The sequence below is a fragment of the Phyllobates terribilis genome, unplaced genomic scaffold (genome assembly GCF_046119375.1).
Source record: "Phyllobates terribilis strain yellow unplaced genomic scaffold, ASM4611937v1 Scaffold_5__5_contigs__length_657084704, whole genome shotgun sequence".
Classification (NCBI taxonomy): Eukaryota; Metazoa; Chordata; class Amphibia; order Anura; family Dendrobatidae; genus Phyllobates; species Phyllobates terribilis.
This window is the reverse complement of record NW_027362765.1, coordinates 476,386,093-476,406,058: the sequence shown is the minus strand read 5'-3', so window position 1 is coordinate 476,406,058 and position 19,966 is coordinate 476,386,093.

Below are 19,966 nucleotides of genomic sequence, written 5' to 3'. Positions count from 1 at the left end.
AATTTGACAGCTGCTTGCACTTGAAATGTGGCCTTTTAGGCTCATGGAGGCAGAAACTTTTCATAACCTCATGCCGGCGGCAGCCGGGTGTCCATACTCGGTCCCCAGCCGCCACTATATTTCTCGGTATCGCCTCCGCCTTCCACAAGCACGGGTCCCACAACATTACCCGTGCCCTCCCCAGTACACTTACTGGGAAGGACTGCCTAACCACAAACACGTGGACAGGTGAATGTGGCCAGGGATGGTACGGAGCCAGTCCACAACTTTTTTTGCTGACAGTTGCAATTAGCTCGGTGAAAAGACTGGCATAGAGGGAAACCCTATCTACCCTGCATGTCATTTCTCACAGGAAGTCCTGTTATGCAGCTTGTTGCAGAGGCAATGGCAGCCCGTCCAAATCAACTAACCCTTGTCGGTGGTGCTTTGACACACACACATCTTTCTTTGTGCATTTAATTTCTTGAATACAGAGTTGGACAATGGCCTGATCTGTAATGCGTTTTGAGAAATAACATGCATAATCATGGCCGATCCACATTAAAAAAGCCATTGAGTGTCCGGGAACCTTCCCCCACACTTTTCTTAGCCAGGGCTGCTTTTCGGCAGGGTTGGACGGGCCCACCAGAGAACCGGTGACTCCTCCGGCGGGCTCTGGTTTCTCCTTCAGGAGAGTTCATAGTGCCGAGTTGAGGCCATGAAGATGATAGAGGCCACCATATGCTTAGTTTTCTGTCACTTGGAATGCAAATGCAAGTATGCAGCCAGCCACCCACCCACAGGCCACAACACTAAACTGTCAAATTTCTGGGCAGCTTTTTGCACTTGAAATATGGCCTTTTAAGCTCGTGGAGGCAGAAGATTTTCACAACCTCATGCCAAAGGCGGCCGGGTGTCCATACTCGTCCCCAGCCGCCACTTTATTTCCCGGTATCGCCTCCGCCTTCCACAAGCACGGGTCCCACAACATTACCCGTGCCCTCCCCAGTGCACTTATTGGGAATGACCGCCTAACCACAAACACGTGGACAGGTGAATGTGGCCAGGGAAAGTACGGAGCCAGTCCACAGCTTTTTTTGCTGACAGTTGTATTTAGCTCGGTGAAAGGACTGGCATAGAGGGAAACCCTATCTACCCTGCGTGTCATTTCTCACAGGAAGTCCTGTAAAGCTGTTTTCATTTGATATGTGGCCTTTTAGGCTCGTGGAGGCGGGAGCTTTTCACAACCACATGCCTCATGCCTCGTGTCCTTACTCGGTCGCCAGCCGTCACTATTTCTCCCTGTGTTGTCTCCGTCTTCTACAAGCGCGGGTCCCTGAACATTACTGCTTGTACTTTTCTGTGGGAATTTGCTTGCCTTCTACCAGCCTGGAATATTTCCAGCAAACTGTGGTACGACACCATGATATTAGCACTGCCCCCAGTTCCAGTAGCGAAGCCATCCCGAATTTCCTTCTCAGGAATTTTATTTGGTAGACTGAGTGGCTGCCCAAATACATTTTCTCACAAAGGAGCTGAAGATAGAGTGGCAGTAGGTGCAAGTTTATCCAGCCTGTTAGATATTAGAGGGTGAACGGCAGCACATTGGATCAGTAGTTAGCACTGAAGACTTGCAGCACTGGGATCCTGGGTTGAAATCCCAGCAAGGACAACATTCTCCCTGTGTTTGCGTGTGTTTCCTCCTCAGTAAAAAGCAGCCATAGAATGTCCGGGAACCTTTCCACACACTTTTCTTAGCCAGGACTGCTTCTTGGCAGGGTTGGACGGTCCCACTAGAGAATTCTCTGGTGTCCCTTGGCTTCTGCCTCAGGAGAGTTCATGATAGCGCTAACGTTGCAGCTGCTATGGGGCTCTTGAGTGAGTGAGAAAGGTTAGCCCTCAGAATCAAATCCTCTGGTGGGCACAATGTTTTTCAATCTAAAACAGCTTCTCAGTGGGAGTTATATTTCACCACAGCCATATTCTTTAGCTCGGTGAAAGGACTGGCATAGAGGGAAACCGTATCTACCCTGGCTGTCATTTCTCCGTCACCAGGTTCCGCCCATTGTCACACACGACTATGCCTGGCTGTATGTTCAGCGGTGAGAGCCACAGATCAGGCTGCTGTGTTACAGCTTTCAACAACTCTGCAGCGCTGGGCGGTTTGTCAATTACGCATTAATCATATTATCTTCAGCACAGCCTGTTGCCAAGGCAGTGCTGCAGTGCTGTCAGCTTGTGACTGATGTGGTCATTTCGGAGATGGAGGAGGAGGTGCATGAGCTGAACAATGTGATTACATTGTTGTTAAATTGGTGATGCTGTTGTTTATACTAAAGAAAGATCCTATTGTTTTGTTTTCTTCACGTTTTTTTTTAAGACAATTGCATTCACCGGGAAATGTCATTTTAACGTTTTACAACCTTATCTGGCAATGTGCTGTGTAACACATCATCAGACGCATCCTGTTTTATTTATGATGGAGGGACTCTGAAAGTCATAAAGCCTATTTTCATATGGCCATCAGACGGCCCTTACGATTCTTAAGAGGCCAGCAGTCGGCCCTAGCTATTGTTAGAGAGCCATCAGCCGGCTATGATTTGTTGTTCCCATTATTAACTAGTGGGTCTACTATACTGTTATTGCGTATCCAGTGACTGCAAGGGCTGCAAAAAATTCCTTAGGATTAAGCGCATCTGTTCCACAGATGCTCTTTTTGAACAGCAGGTGGCAGATCTAACCCATCGCTTCAAACAGAGAGGTTACAGCAATCGATGTATCGGCCGTGGCTAGGGTAGAGCCCACAGTACCCCCCGCAGTTGTCTCTTGTACCCCCCTCGCGGGCCCCCCTCTAGGTTTCCGGAGAGGACCTGCTTAATCTCTACCTACAACCATGAGTGGGGGCCCTCTCGAAACAATGGAATGTTCTTGGCGCGGAGCCCTCCCTTAGGGACACGGTGGGACCAGTCCCACTTATGACTGCTAGAAGAGCCAAGAATTTGGGTGATTTGGTTACTTCTAGCCACTATGTCCCTCCGGTCCCTAATCCATTTGGGTCGCGCGGCCCCAGGGTTGGGTCTTTCCCATGTGGCGACTGTATGGCTTACGCCAATGTCCTTCGCTGCTCATCCTTTACCAACTCGGATGGGTCCCGCACCTACCAAATCCTGAAATATATTTCCTGCAGCACTACACACGTGGTGTACTATGCCACGTGTAGCTGTCAGAAAATCTACGTAGGACTTACTACGAGAGAACTAAGGACTCGGGTGCGGGAACAGGAGCGGGACATTGGCGCAGCCAAATCCATCTCAGACCCCCGGGAGCTCAGAACGTTACCTCGACATTTTAAAAAATGTCATGATTGTGACCCACGTAGCCTTTTGGTAAGTGGTATAGATGCTGTGCATCTGGGCTCTCGGGGTGGCGACTATAAACTTTGCCTGGCGCAAAAGGAAGCCAGATGGATCAATACCCTTGATACCTTGGTGCCGCGTGGCCTTAATGAAAACTTGAGTTTCTCCTCCTTCTTATGATTTGGTCCTATTGCTTGGTTATGCTCTCCCCCAGTTTTATGTACATCTCTGATCTCTCAGTCTGTGCCTCAGTTTTTAGCCTGTTTTTTTCATTGTTTTTAATTGTGTTTGTTCTCAACTCTTGCTTTAGATTTCGGGCTACTACTTTACTGTCTTGGTGCACCTTCTCCTTGGACCTTCTCAAGTTGAAGCTCAAGACATTTCTGACAGCTGATAAGATGGAACATCGTTTACGATCCCTTCTGCAAATGTGCACCCCTCCATCTTGGAGTGAAGTCAACTCACTTTGAGTTGCATCATCTTTATGGACTTGCACACCTTGGGGGTGATCCCCTGGAATTATATCTATTTGCCTCTGTGTACCCATGGAGAATTGTACTGATGCATCACGAAGTTACTAATTGTGGATCATGAGAATGTTCTGCCTAACTCCTTCTATGATTGAGTCCTATCGCTAGTCACTTTAGTATACTTTACCTCTATCTTTATCATTGGTGGTGCGCGTGCCTCCGACTGCTCTATACTCAGGTCTCTCCCCTTCTGCTTGCTTGGGTGAGTGCCATGTACTAGACTCTGGGTGCATCCTGGACACTGTAATCTACTATATATTGGTGCCTGAGATGGGTGCATTTTTCATTGCTTTAAGTCCTTGTCCATCACTAATTATTGTACTAGACTTGATATACTGTTTTATTGACAGTATTGGATTTTCCGCCCCACAAGGGGGCTGTTTCCCTCTCAATGGAGGGTTTTTTGACTGATCTATCTATGCACCCATTTCTGGACTCCTTGTCCACTTTTTAGATGTACCTGCCAGGGTCGGATGTTCCACTGTATGATCTCCAGGAGATGCCTTAGCTCTGGCACCTCTTTTTACCTCATTGCTGTGTTATCTCTACATGACTTTTAACACTTTGTAATGTATTTTTGAATAAAATTGCTGTCTGTTTTGCCATACTGCTCTCTTTGTTCTCCTTTTTCGCATTTGATCTACGAGTAGGCAATACGAACCAGGTGTCTGATTCATTGTTTTCAGCTCCGGGGTTCATCTTATACTATGCATTTGGCCAGTTTGTTTCACACAGTTATAGGGTATGCAGTGAGTCTAACGGCTGACAATTTTAGGAAAAAGCCCACTAAGAATTTAAAGACACACGAAGCAGGGCCACTATAACAAGGTACGACATGTTCCCATTAGAAAGGAGAGGGTCTGCTATATAGATATAGGGTATGCAGTGAGTCCAACGGCTGACAATTTTAGGAAAAACTCTACTTAGAATTTAAAGACACATGGAGCAGGGCCACAGTAACAAGTATGACATGTTCCCATTAGAAAGGAGAGAGTCTGCTATACAGTTATAGGGTATGCAGTGAGTCCAACGGCTGACAATTTTAGGAAAAACCCCACTAAGAATTTAAAGACTTATGGAGCAGGGCCTCAGTAGCGACAAATTCCCATTAGAAAGGAGAGAGTCTCCCATAGTGTTGGCCTATGCAGTGAATGCAAGGACTGCCAAAGGTTTGGAGGCAGTTCAATGCCCCTTGGAAGAAACGTGGAGGAGGGCCTCATAAAAAAATGTTCCCTTTAGAAAAGAGCGGGCCTCCTATACTTGTAATGCCCATGCACTAAGTGTATGGGCTGACAAACATTTACCCCTGGGGGGTATGCATGAACATACTGTATAAAAAATTTTTTTACGGGCATCATAAGTACCCTTTAAAAAAATTATGTGGCTGTTGCATCACGCATCACCCTGGTGATATGGCGGTGGAGGATGAGGAGAAGGAGGAGGACAAGAGCAAATAGCCAAAATCAGGAAGCGTATACCCATGTGTGGGTGTGAAAAGGTGCATGGGAATACACCTCCCAAGTAAAGACACTGGATTTGAGTTTATGTTGCGCTCCTATCATTCGGTGGTGTTGAGAAGGCTGGTCCAATCCAGCCCTTGTTCGTTTTTATAAGAGTCAGCCTGTCAGCATTTTCAGTTGACAGGCGGATGCGCTTATCAGTTATAATTCCACCAGCGGCACTAAAAGCCTGCTCTGATAAAACGATGGCGGCAGGGCAGGCCAGGACCTCGAAGGCATAGAGAGCCAGTTCATTCCACGTATCCAGCTTGGATACCCAATAATTATAAGGCACAGCAGAATCACGGACCGACGTTGGTACAGTCGGCAAGGTACTCCCTCAGCATCTTCCCAAACTTTGCACTCCTTGTGAGAGTACCCCGTGCCTCATTGCCTGTCCGATGGTAGGGTCTGAGAAAACTCTCCCAGAACTTTGACAGTGTTTCCCTGCCTCTGCAGAATTGAAGTTGTGTCTCTCTCGCCTGTACTCCTTGGTTGTCCAACGAAGTGTGCCCTCTGCCGCCAGCGTTTTCAGATGGGATTTTTTTTATAGTTCCGCAACAAGGGCCTTCTGGTACAGCCCCATTTTTGTAGACCTGTCCACCTCAGGAATAAGAGATATAAAGCTCTCCTTGTAGCGTGGGTCTAGAAGTGTCACCAACTAGTAATGACTGTCATCCAAAATTTGGAGAACACGAGGGTCATGGGAAAGGCAGCGGAACATAAACTCGGCCATTCATGCCAGACTACTAAGAGGCAAGACTTCCGTGTCCTCACCAAGAGGATGACTGACCAGGCTCTCCTCCTCCTCCTCGTCCTCCTTTCTGTCCTCTGGCCATCCACGCTGAACAGATGGTATGACAGCTGTGCAGGTGGTACCTTCTATAGTTCATGAATCTAGCTCCTGTCCTTCCTCCTCCTCCTGATCTTCCTCATTGTCACCCAATCCACGTTGGTATGAGATGAGGCTTGGCTGTAAGTAATCACCCTGTATGGCTCCTTGCTCCATCTCAGCCTGCAATGCATCCTCTTTGACCTTGAGCAGAGAGCATTTCAGAATACAGAGAATCGGGATGGTGATGATGATTCTGGCGTCATCGCCGCTCACCATCTTGGTGGAGTCCTCAAAGTTTTGGTGGATGGTGCATATGTCTAACATCCATGTCCACTCCTGAGGACTTATGTGTGGAGTCTGAACTGAATACCAACGGCCTTGTTGATGCTGGTACTCAATAACTGCCCTCTTCTGCTCACAAATCCTTCCCAACATCTGCAGTGTAGAGTTCCAATGCGTGGGGACATCACACACCAGTCTGTGAGCCGGAAGCTGCAAACGCTGCTGAAACACTGAAAGGGCGGCGGAAGCTGTAGCTGACTTTCTAAAATGGGCACACAGGTGGCGTACTTTAACAAGCAGATCCGGCAGCTCCGGGTAGGATTTGAGAAACCGCTGAACCACGAGGTTAAGCACATGGGCCAGGCATGGTACGTGTGTGAGCTCACCTCAGAGCCTCCACCAGGTTCCGGCCATTGTCACACATGACCATGCCTGGCTGTAGGTTCAGCGGTGTGAGCCACAGATCTGCCTGCTCTTTCAGAGCTGTCCACAACTCTTCAGCATTGTGTGGTATTTCACCTAAGCATATTAGCTTCAGCACAGCTTGTTGCCGCTTAGCCGAGGCAGTGCTGCAGTGCTTCCAGCTTGTGACTGATGTGGTCATTTCGGAGATGGAGGCTGAAGAGGAGGAGGGGGCTGAGGCGGATGAGGTGCAGGATCTGTAGACCGTGGGTGCAACCCTGATTGACCTAGGGCCCGCAATCCTTGGCCTCGGGAGGACGTGTTCCGTCCCATGGTCCGACTGGGTCCCGGCTTCCACTATGTTTACTCAGTGTGCCTTCAGCGAGATGTACCATCCCTGCCCACAAGCACTTGTCCACGTGTCCGTGGTTAGGTGGACTTTACCGGTAACTGCGTTGTTGAGAGCACGGTTAATGTTTTGGGACACGTGCTTGTGTAATGTGGAGACGGCACACCGGGAAAAAGAGTGGCGGCTGGGGACCGAGTACCGAGGGACGGCCGCCACCATCAGGTTGTGGAATGCTTAATTCTCCACGAGCCTAAAAGGCAACATTTAGAGCGCAAGCAGTCGTGAAATGTGAGAATTTAGTAGTGTTGCATGTGAGGCGTTGGCTGCATATTCTCGCTTGCGTTCCAAGGACTGGGGTATGGACAACTGGACGTTGAGCTGGAACAAGGACATGGACGTGCTTCCTGATGCTCCTACTTGAGAGTGTGCAACGACAGGTGAAGGGCAGGAGGCGTCTTCGCATGCACCATGGACAGAGGATTGGCTTGCATGCACAACAGCGGAAAATGCAATGGGGCCACCCACTGACAGTGTTCCTGGACCCTGGGGTTCGGCCCACAAAGTCGGGTGCTTTGCTGCCATGTGCCTGATCGTGCTGTTGGTGGTCAGGCTGGTCGTTTTGCCACCCCTGCTAATGCTGGCCTGGCAGGTGGTGCAAATGGCCTTTTTGGGGTTATCGGCAGAGTCTTTAAAAAACAACCAGACTCGGGAAGACCTAACAGTTGTACTGGCAACTTCCTTCGTGTAGGTGTTACGGGGAACGGTTGCCTGCTTTCTGTCTGCGGCCACCACACTGCTTCTTCCTGCCTGTTTGGGTGCTCTGCCTCCCTCCCCCTGTGTGCTGCTATCCTCGCTCTGCATGTCCTCCTGCCAGGTTGGGTCAGTTACTATATCATCCACCACCTCGTCTTCCACTTCCTCACCATGGTCCTCCTCCTGACTTTCTGGCAATTGTGTCTCATCATCGTCCACCTCTTGTGATACTTTCCCACCGTCACCTTCGTGTGACCGTGGCTGCTCAAATATTTGGGCATCGCTACACGCAATCTCCTCTTGCCCCGCTTCAAGTGGACCAGGCGAGAGGCCCGAATCTATAAATGGAAAAGTGAACAGCTCTTCAGAGTGTCCAAGTGCGGGATCAGTTGTTTCTGGGTACTCGGCATGGTGGGAGGAAGGAGGATCAGGGTGAGGAATATGCGGTCCACACTCATGGCTACTGAGACTTGACCGTGTGGAAGGCAGGGTGGTGGTGGTGGTGGCTAAGTGACTGGAAGCATTATCCACTATCCAACCAACAACCTTTTGACACTGCTCTGGGTTCAATAGTGGTGTGCTGCGGTCCCCTAGAAATTGGACAGGCAGGTCAGGCGAGAAGAAGTGGGTGTTTGTTGTGGCACAATTTCGGTTTGCCCACGGCCTTGTCCTCAGCCTCTGCATACACCATTACCATCACATCCAGTTCCCCGTCCCTTGCCATGTGCCTTGCCCATTTTAAATAGAGGACAGTATCTTCTACACTCACTACAAATGACTGAGTTTGGAGCTTACTTATATGTGATCCGTGTGATAGATAAGTAGTTTGAACTGCAAACTGCGGTGAATTGCTTCAATGACACACTAAAGGAAATTTTTAATGGAGGCCAGAAATGGCAGTATTTTCTGTCAATGTATATGTGATCCGTTTGACGGAGAAAACACAGTTTTAAATACCTGGCCTGTAGGTAAGTAGTATGAACAGCAAACTGTGGTGAATTGCTTCAATGACACACTAAAGGAAATTTTTAATGGATGCCAGAAATGGCAGTATTTTCTGACAACGTATATGTGATCCAGTTGACGGAGAAAACACAGTTTTAAATAGCTGGATTTCTAGCGCTCTAATATGAAATGGACCTGGCTGTATTCTGCAGTGCCAACAAGCAAATGGCGCCGAAGAAATTGTGTTCTCTGGATTGCTTTTTAAGCAAATAATGAGGTGCTATATGCACTGCAGTCTTCTATATACATTGCCGGCCTATACACCCTGCCTGCCTGATATCTCTGCAGATAGATTAGTCCTCAAAAGGACTGTTTGTTAAGATGGATATGTATAATGTACGGTTTTTCTCCCTACAGTACCTAATACACAAGCAAATCTGTCCCTGACGCATCAGCACCTCTCCCAAAACAAGCAAATGGCGCAGAAAAACTGTGTTCTTTGGACTGCTTTTTAAGAAAATAATGAGGATTAAGATCCAAAGAAAGGTATTCCTGGCCCCTGAGACCTGGGCCTTTGTTTAGAAATATCTAACAGCAGCAGAAGGCAGAATTGGAATGGAGCCTCTTGTGCTATATGCACTGCAGTCTGCTATATACACCGCCTGCCTATACACCCTGCCTGCCTAATATCTCTGCAGATGGATTAGTCCTCAGAAGGACTGTTTGTTAAGATGGATATGTGTAATGTATGGTTTTTCTCCCTACACTACCTAATACACAATCAAATCTCTCCCTGACACAGCAGCAGCTCTCCCTACACTGTCTGATCCAGAGTGACTGTGACGAGCATGGTGGCACCAGGTCTGATATAGACCTGACGATGCTGTGCGGCCAGCCAATCACTGTAATGCCCACAACCAACATGGCTATGGCATTACAGTGCATGGCAAGCAATCCCTGCATGTTCACTGGCACTCTAAAAAGCGCCAAACATGCAAGGAGGGGACCCGAGTTCCCGCCCGAGTAACCCGGAAATACTTGCCGAGCTCCGAGCTTGTCGAGCACCATGATGCTCGGGCGAGTACCGAGTAGTGGCGAGCACGTTCGCTCATCACTAATAAAAATATGTAATAAAATCCCAAAATACAAACACAGACAAATTGGTGGGTGAGCAACTGTGGGAGCCCCACTGATATATAATTACACAGTTATGGGGTGACATACTGTACATAGGCATATACAGTACAGACCAAAAGTTTGGACACACCTTCTCATTTAAAGATTTTTATGTATTTTCATGACTATGAAAATGTACATTCACACTGAAGGCATCAAAACTATGAATTAACACATGTGGAATTATATACTTAACAAAAAAGTGTGAAACAACTGAAAATATGTCTTATATTCTAGGTTCTTCAAAGTAGCCACCTTTTGCTTTGATGACTGCTTTGCACACTCTTGCCATTCTCTTTATGAGCTTCAAGAGGTAGTCACCGGAAATGGTCTTCCAACAATCTTGAAGGAGTTCCCAGAGATGCTTAGCACTTGTTGGCCCTTTTGCCTTCACTCTGCAGTCCAGCTCATCCCAAACCATCTCGACTGGGTTCAGGTCTGGTGACTGTGGAGGCCAGGTCATCTGGCGTAGCACCCCATCACTCTCCTTCTTGGTCAAATAGCCCTTACACAGCCTGGAAGTGTGTTTGGGGTCATTGTCCTGTTGAAAAATAAATGATGGTCCAACTAAACGCAAACCGGATGGAATAGCATGCCGCTACAAGATGCTGTGGTAGCCATGCTGGTTCAGTATGCCTTCAATTTTGAATAAATCCCCAACAGTGTCACCAGAAAAGCACCCCCACACCATCACACCTCCTCCTCCATGCTTCACGGTGGGAACCAGGCATGTAGAGTCCATCCGTTCTCCTTTTCTGCGTCGCACAAAGACACGGTGGTTGGAACCAAAGATCTCAAATTTGGACTCATCAGACCAAAGCACAGATTTCCACTGGTCTAATGTCCATTCCTTGTGTTCTTTAGCCCAAACAAGTCTCTTATGCTTGTTGTCTGTCCTTAGCAGTGGTTTCCTAGCAGCTATTTTACCATGAAGGCCTGCTGCACAAAGTCTCCTCTTAACAGTTGTTGAAGAGATGTGTCTGCTGCTAGAACTCTGTGCGGCATTGACCTGGTCTCTAATCTTAGCTACTGTTAACCTGCGATTTCTGAGGCTGGTGACTTGGATAAACTTATGCTCAGAAGCAGGGGTGACTCTTGGTCTTCCTTTCCTGGGGCATTCCTCATGTGAGCCAGTTTCTTTGTAGCGCTTGATGGTTTTTGCAACTACACTTGGGGACACTTTCAAAGTTTTCCCAATTCTTCAGACTGACTGACCTTAATTTCTTAAAGTAATGATGACCACTCGTTTTTCTTTACTTAGCTGCTTTTTTCTTGCCATAATACAAATTCTAACAGTCTATTCAGTAGGACTATCAGCTGTGTATCCACCAGACTTCTGCACAACACAACTGATTGTCCCAACCCCATTTATAAGGCAAGAAATCCCACTTATTAAACCTGACAGGGCACACCTGTGAAGGGAAAACCATTTCCGGTGACTACCTCTTGAAGCTCATCAAGAGAATGCCAAGAGTGTGCAAAGCAGTCATCAAAGCAAAAGGTGGCTACTTTGAAGAACCTAGAATATAAAACATATTTTCAGTTGTTTCACACTTTTTTGTTAAGTATACAATTCCACGTGTGTTAATTCATAGTTGTGATGCCTTCAGTGTGAATGTACAATTTTCATAGTCATGAAAATACTGAAAAAATGTTTAAATGAGAAGGTGTGTCCAAACTTTTGGTCTGTACTGTATATGAGGTTAATGTATCAACTAATTAAGGTATACAACAAAAAAGCAGTCACCCAACAACTATGACCATATGTAAATGGGCATAGATTAATTACATATGATACAACCCAGAGATGCATATAACAAGATATGTCAGAAAGCACTGTAAGAAACCCAATAGTATAGAATTAAGTACCGTATTTTTCCGTCTATAAGATGCACCGGACCATAACATGCACCTAGGTTTTATAGGAGGATAATAGGAAAAAAAATACTTAAGCAAAAAATGTCGTCAGGATGCCCTGTTATAGGGGAGGGAGTCTGCTGCTGACACTGGTACTGGGTTAATGTCCCCCAATTCTGTTAATATCCTCCAACCTGGTATGTATGGCCCCTCCCTCCTGGTATACGTGGCCCCCATCCCATCTTGGTATACGTGGCCCTCATCCCCATCCTGGAATGCATGGCACCCCTTGATCACCCATCCTGGTATTCGTGGCACCTCTTTGATCTACCATCCTGTTATGCATGGCACCCCCTGATCCCCATCCTAGTTTTCATGGCACCCCTTGATCACCCATCCTGGTATGCATAGCACCCCTTAATCACACATCCTGGTATGCATGGCACCCCTTGATCCCCCATTCTGGTATGCATGGCACCCCTTGATCCCCCATTCTGGTATGTATGGCACCCCTTGAGCCCCCATCCAGGTATGCATGGCACCCCTCGATTCCCCCATCCTGGTATGCATGGCACCCCTTGATACCCAATCATGGTATGCATGGCACCCCCCTGATCCCCATCCTGGTGTGTATGGCACAAATTGATCACCCATCCCGGTATGTATGGCACCCCTTGAGCTCCCATCCTGATATGCATGGCACCCCTTGATCACCCATCCTGGTATGTATGGCACCCCTTGAGCCCCTATCCTGGTATGTATGGCACCCCTTGAGCCCCCATCCTAGTATGCTTGGCACCCCTTAAGCCCCCATCCTGGTATGCATGGCATCCCTTGAGCCCCCATCCTGGTATGCATGGCTCCCCTTAAGCCCCCATCCTGGTATGCATGGCATCCCTTGAGCCCCCATCCTGGTATGCATGGCTCCCCTTAAGCCCCCATCCTGGTATGCATGGCACCCCTTGATTGCCCATCCTGTTTTGCATGGCACCCCTTTATCCCCCATCCTGGTATTCATGGCACCCCTTGATTCCCCCATCGTGGTATGCTTGGCACCCCTTGAGCCCCCATCCTGGTATGCATGGAACCCCATGATCACCCATCCTGGTATCCATGGCACCCTTTGAGCCCCCATCCTGATATGCTTGGCACCCATTGAGCCCCCATCCTGGTATGCTTGGTACTCCTTGAGCCCCCATCCTGGTATGTTTGGCACCGCTTGAGCCCCCATCCTGCTGCCCACAAAAAAAAAATAAACAATCATACTCACCTCCTCTCTCCTCCAGTGCTGTCCCGCTCTGCTGCTGACACTCTCACTGTGTGAGCCGCGCATGGTAGGGCGCACATGGCGTCCCTGCCATGCGGCCTCACACAGTGTGAGAGCGTGCACACTGTACCACAGCGCAGCTCCTGCTGCCACTCTGCGGTCAGTGAGCCTGCTTTTAAAGACCATGGATATTCACTACAATCCATGGGAATGGGTTGTAGGGAATATTCATGAGCTTTAACAGCAGGCACACAGACCGCAGAGCGCAGCAGGAGCCGCACTGCGGTACAGTATGCTGGCTATTGAGGAAAATGAATATTCCCTGCTCCCCACGCCCATGGGCATGGGGAGCAGGGAATATTCATTTTCTTTAGTAGCGGGCACAGCGCAGGCTGCAGCAGTCGGCTGCTACCTCCTGTGCCCCGCTGATCCCCCAGACCTCCTACCATGCAGAGCCACAGTATATACAGGGAGATAGTATTCGGACTATAAAACGCACCCCCCACTTTCCTCCAAAATTTTGGAGGAAAAAAGTGCGTCTTATAGTCTGAAAAATATGGTAGTTACGGGGTGACATACATGAACAAGTATATCAGAAGTTAATTGTATTCATTAAATACGATGTATAATGTATGAGCAGTCACCCAGAAATTAGGACCATATAAAATGGACACAGAGTAATTGATTACAATATCATTTACAGGTGTAGATTAACAGATATATTATTATTATTATTATTAATTATTATAGCGCCATTAATTCCATGGTGCTTTACATGTTTAAAAGGGGTATACGTAGCAAACAACAAGTATAATAATTTGAACAAAAATGAGTTGGCGACTGGTACAGGAGGAGAGAGGATCCTGCCCGCGAGGGCTCACAATCTGCAAGGGATGGGTGAGAATACAGTAGGTGAGGGTAGAGCTGGTCGAGAAGCAGTATGGTGGAGCGAGGGTTACTGCAGGTTGTAGGCATGTCGTAAGAGTTAAAAATGCAGATTGTAAGAACTTATCTTCATATTCACCCACCAAACACCTGACGTTCGGTTTACAGTTGCTTCGTCAATAATCTTTTGTCCTGGCACATTTTGTAGTTCTCGGTATTCTTACAGCTGTTAGTGCCTTCTGGGACACTTTACCGGTACCCGGGTTTGAAACTCTTTGATGTTTAACCAGTACTATGCAACCTGATTTAAATAAATGTATTATTTAACTGAGCAGGTCTGTTTTGGCACACCTGTTTACATTTACATATACGAGACTCATACACGTTATTCTGATAATATGTATGGGCTGTTGTTCCATAAGCCATTTTGGTCATTACGTGAACCCTACCTTGCATTTCCAATTGATTTAATTTTCCATGGATGGTTGAGCATGGTTTAACAATTTTAAAAACTTTAGACTTATGTCCAAAAATGTATGTAGTATACATTGGTGATGATGGCACCCTTATTTGCACATCCTTACCAGACAAGGTTTTAATTTCAAACTATGCCTGTTTTTCTTGCACTTTCCCATTCATATAAGGCCTGGCTTGGCACATTGAGAGGTGGGACCTTAGTGATAGGGACCACCCATATTTAGGTACAGCTGGAAGTGGTTGGGTGGCTTTTGTGCTCTTTGATCAAAAAACGCTAAGTACCCTACATTTTTAACATTTACAGCAATAGTGAAGTTTGTGTATTCATTAGTATCAGTGTGCCGATGCATAGTATATCTATATATGTTTACATATTGACCACACAGCATATTTGTGCACCTGTGCATTAATTTAATACTAAAGGTGTGTAGGCCCTATTTTTTTTGTTAGTTTGCATTTTTATAATATTTAACAGTTGATATTAAATTCTTTCAATGACACTTCTATTCTTTCTATCCTTTACAAACCACCTGGATTGTACTGTCTTTTGCAAAATAACAGTGTGTGATCAGCATGGCAGATAGTTAGCTGCCATTATTTGTAGTATAGAGCCATCTCTGTATCATACTGTCACTTGGCAGTGATCCTAATCTGCTGCTTGGAATTGATGTTGTTTTGCAAAGTGCCCTCCAATGTGAACAACAGCAGTTACAGCAAGGGACTTTATATGCATTTTATGGTCCATTGAATCAATGTTTTGCATGGTGGCAATGCACTACTGAAAGCCCGTCAGGTGTTTAATAGTGACACTTCCATACAAGAAGACACTTATGCACATCTTCCACATCCTTCCTTCTCAATTGACATATCCCTGTCCACACATGCAGCAGGGCAGAATGTTGTATCAAATATCACATTGGATAACTACAAGTCAGATATATATGTGCAATCTAGTGAGTGATAACACCAGAAACATAGTGGCTTCCATGCAGTTAGGCCATGTAGCATGTGCTTGTAGCATGGAACACACCCTCAATTTGATTTTGCAAAATTTTGTAAAAAAAAAAATATTCCGTCTGGAACAAGGTTGTGCTCAATGAGAGCATCAGGCATTGATGTATGTTAATGGCCACAAAGGGCAAAAATTGTTGTAAAAAATTGTTGGGTTTCTTTGTCTCCCAGTTTTTTAAGTCTCTAACTTCTTTCTCATTTTTTACAAAAATAAGTTTTGGTGGGTATGTGATGGGGTGGCTTTCTTCGGTAGGAGCCTGCACAGGATTAGACCCCTTACATAGGGCAAGGCACAAAGGGAAAAGTTGTTGAAACTTTACAAAAAATACAAACATTTTTGGTATTTTGTTACAGGGAATCTGACAACTAATGCATGCTGCCCAGGAATTGGCAGTATGATTTCAGCCATGTATGTTTGATTCTTAAATGCTGCAGAATTTCAAAGAAAAAACATGATTTAACAACTGGCCCAGGACCAAAATTGTGTCGGTCTCTCCTTGAGTTTGTGTATAGGGAGAGGCTTGTCATTCATTGTCAGCGGGCTAGGAGAAGCTGCCAGGACCTATCTGACTAGTCTCTCATCTCATGCTGCTTGGTGAAAAGTTAGCTTTTAAAGTATGGTTTTATCTGAAATGCTGCCGCGTTTTAGTCAAACATATGTGGCTGACATCATACAGCCAGTGCCTGATACATGCTATTTGTGAATCAGACAGCATGTATTAGATGTCAGGTTCCTTTTAATGAAATTTCCTTTAACAAAATTCCCATTAGTGTATAAATAATAATTGTTTTAGGTCATATGAAGTTCTTTGGTAGTACCTGTGCGGAGTTGGGCCCCTCATCAGGATTTGGAATAGAAAAGGGTCTGGTAGTGTTTCTTCTTTACCTATACTCTGCTTTCATTATGAGAAGAATTTCAGGTAGCTAAGGAGATTAATAGATCCTTCTATGCTGTCAGATACATCTTCAAAAGATGTCAATATTAAACATTTATATTGAGGAAGCATCACTTCTCCAAACAGTTCAGGTTCAGCAGAATTCATTTACAATGTGGCTTATTCATGTGCTCTTGGAATATCGATTCTCGGTTCTTCAGCTACAACACCACAATTCACCAATACTTGTTCTTTATTCAGCAATGTCATTTGTTTGCACTCAGTTACATGGAAGGAGAGAGTGCTCACTCAACTAATAGGACTTGGATTCTCTTTTTTCCCATGGCCTGGACACCATGTTACAGATGGAAAGGCCAATCTAAAGTTGATAGGACACACATATACAGTGCCATTGCCACAAGAATGGATACCCATCATCAAGTCAGTTGCGCAAGCATTCTTTATAAAATGCCTAGTAAATCATTTTGAGAGTGGACCAGAGGCCTGAGAAGGTGAATTCTTAATTGGCTCCATACAGTAAATTTCAGTTGTTCTCGTGGTCGTATAGGAAGCGACAGAATGCTGTGCCAACAAAATCCCTTTAACTTGCTAAACATATTGTGTCTTTAAAAGTATTCCTGCCCCGTGAATTTTTTGCATTGCACCCAAAAAAATGTTTTTTTAATTGGGATTTTATGTAATATACGAACAAAAAGTAGCAAGTTTTGTGACGTGTTAATGAAATAATACATAGTTTTCTAATTATTTAAAAAATATAAATCTGAAAATTGTGACATGCATTTGTATTCAGCCCCCAAGTCAATACTTTGTAGGACCACCTTTGGCTGCACTTACTGCTGCAAGTCCTTTGTGGTATTTCTCTACTAGCTTTGCACATCGACAAGCTTAAATTAGTGTCCATTCTTCTTGACAAGCTAGCTCTAGCTTAGTGAGATTGGATGATGAGCATCTGTGAACAGCAATTTTCAAGTCTTGCAACAGATTCTCAATGAGAATCAGGTCTGAACTGTGACTGGGCCATTCAAACACATGAATATGCTTTGATCTAAGCTGTTCCACTGTAGCTCTGGCAGTATGTTTATGGTAGTTGTTCTACTGGAAAGTGAACGAACGTTCAAGTCTTTTTCAGCCTCTAACAGGTTTTCCTCCATGATTATCCTGTATTTAGCTCCATCCATCTTCCCATCAACTCTGACTAAGTTCCCTGTCCCTGTTGAAGAAAAATATCCCCACAACATGATGCTGCCACCACCATGTTCATGTTTCATGGTGGGGATGGTGTTTTCAGGGTGATGTGCAGTATTACTTTCCCCCACACATAGCGTTTTGCAGTCAGCCCAAAAAATGTTACACTTGTCTCATGTCCAAAGTACCTTTTTATTTTACCTTTTTTTGCCAACAGGTGTACCTTACATGGCTTTTTAAAAACTGCAAACTTCTTATGGCTTGCTTTCAAAAATGACTTTCTTCTTGCCACTCTACTATAAAGATCATAAATGTTATCCAACATAGTGCATAGCCCAATGGCCCACAGAAAGAAGAAAGCAAGTCAAAACACGTGGCGGGGCAGTAGGACACACCAGACTGTCAGATCCTGTCAGATCCGTAGCAGTAGTGAATTCTCTGACCACAGGTAACCATAACATTTACAGTTAAACAGATATCAATTGGGGAACTGGCACTGTCGGGATCATGACTTCATCTTGAGACCCTGCCAAACCTTTAGCATTATGAGAAGGATAGATATTCTGTATATACACTAGAATTACATCACCCTGTACATATAGAAAAGTTTAGCCCATTGGTCTATATTATTATTGTCATATACAGGTTTTTGGTGGTCCTTTAGAGGTATGCCTTGTTTTATATGTTTTTTTTACTTATGTTATTTCTTCCCAATAAACCTTGAATTGTTTTACTATTTCATAGATCTCTTTCTGGGATCATATAATATCACAGAATTTTGGTGTACACTCCTCCAAATTTGTGGAGTACTAACAGTTGTCCTGTGGACAGATGAGCTGATGATCTCTGCAGCTCCTCCAGAGTAACCATGGACCTCTTGGCTGCTTCTCAAATTAGTGTTTTCTTTGCTGGGGTTGTCAGTTTTGGTGGATTGCCATGTCTTGGTAGGTTTGTAGTTGTTCCATGCTCTTTCCATTTTTGAATGATGGATTGAACAGTGCTCCGTAGATGTTCAGAGCTTGGGCTATTTTTTTTATAACCTAACCCTGTTTTACTTTAATCCACAATTTTATCCCTTACTAGTCTAGTGTGTTCCTTGGTTTTTAAGATGTTGTTTGATCTCTAATGTTCTCATACAAACATCTGAGGCCTTCACAGAACAGCTGTAGTTTTACTAAGAGTAAATTATACACAGGTAGACTCAGTTTACTAATTATGTGACTTCTGGAGGCAATTGGTCATTCAGGATTTTATTTTGGGGTATAAGATTACAGGAGAATGAATACAAGTGAACATCACAATTTTCAGATGTATATTTTTTTTAAATAATTCAAAAACAATGTATCATTTCTTTTATAATTTAATTTACATTGCTACTTTGTGTTGGTATATCATATAAAATCCCAATAACATACATTTAAGCATTTAAGTTAGTGGCTGTAACGTGAATAAATGTGGAAAGTTCATAGGCTTTAATACTTTTTCAAGGCACTGTATGTATTGTACATATACCACCTAACATCTCCATCAGCCTTGACATGGCAATGGCAGCTAGTGGGGATAGACAGCACTGGAGCACAATGAGATAAATCCCTTACAATACCTTCAAAGGTTCCAATATTTAAAAATTTTAATTGCGTAGTACTAGTTCTGGTTGCTCCAAGTAACATTTTGATGAAAAACTGTGAAATCTAAAAGGAAATTTTGAAGTAAATTGGATTTTACAGGTCAGGTTGCAAGATTAGAAACGATGGGTTCAATATTCACAATATTAGAAAAAAAAATCTTTATATTCATCTTTATTCCCAAACATGGAGATTATGATTATATGTATAACATATAGATTATCATTAATATACAATTGTGAACTACACTTTCTTTCATTCAATATTGTTTATAGCTGCTTTGTACTAAAAGTAATGTGACAATAAGAATATTGCAATGTGTGTGAATAAATAGGGGACAGATGACAGCTCTGGATATAACTATAGTTCTGTGATATTTTATAAATGAGGCATTTTTAAGACCAAAGAGACCAACATCTAGCAAGATCTTCACTCATACGTCAATGAGATAGCTGTCTAAATATGCCCTAGATGGAACCAAAGCACTATGAATAAAAACACAAAAACATTTTTCATTAACAGCAGTGGCTTAATAAGGAAAATACATTTTCCTGTGAAAGATGTCAAACTGTCATATGTGTCTGGTGACTTCAATTGATAAAACGATACTGGCTTTTCAGAAGTTGTGCTGATTTTGAAAGTGCACTTAAGGTGAAG